Source organism: Vigna unguiculata, unplaced genomic scaffold (assembly GCF_037176805.1).
Source record: "Vigna unguiculata cultivar grain cowpea cultivar isolate G323 ecotype 2 unplaced genomic scaffold, ASM3717680v1 ptg000329l, whole genome shotgun sequence".
Classification (NCBI taxonomy): Eukaryota; Viridiplantae; Streptophyta; class Magnoliopsida; order Fabales; family Fabaceae; genus Vigna; species Vigna unguiculata.
The window spans coordinates 36,412-37,098 of record NW_028196964.1 but is presented as its reverse complement, the minus strand read 5'-3'; positions in this window follow the sequence as shown (position 1 = coordinate 37,098).

The following is a 687-nucleotide window of genomic DNA, read 5'->3' as shown; positions in this document are numbered from 1 at the left end:
TGGAGTCAGATCAGTAGGGGAGTTCACACCGGGACTTTCGTAATAGAGAAAGAACCCATACCCTGAACCGGGGAAAGGCGATAACGACCCGGGAAATGGTGAAGTACGTGAATCGACTCCCTCTTCGAGTCAAGACCTTATACAAAAAAAGAAAGAAGAAGGGAACTCACAGAAGCTAGATCACTCAGAGAAGCTCTTTCACAGGCTCACTTTATACCCTTATTATGCACTCTAAATAGAATAAGAAGAAGTCAGAGTACCTACCATCAATCTCCGTAGCTAGATCGGAGATGCAAGAACATAGATTGGAATAGACAGATTGAGATGTGCTCCTTCGTAGCGAGATTCCCATAGATGTGACTTTCCCCTTACGTAGTAGAATGGAAGTGACGAAGCATCTATTGAACTACCATTTATGGAAGAGTAGCAACAAGATTGGAAGCTCTTTCCCTTGGGTGTGCATTCATATGGCAGTCAAAAGTAGCCTGATTGACAGCCTTTTTGACTCCATAGGAAGCGAGAGAAGCAATAGAAAAGGAATCCAAGTCAATAGAAGTAGTAGGCCCATGCCAAGCATTCTTCATTCTCCAATCAGTAATGCCAATCATGAGTCCTCCTTGTTTTCCCCTATACGGAAGAGACAGGAGCGATATTGGTACCCTAAGGCTAGTTCCCATGCCAAATGAG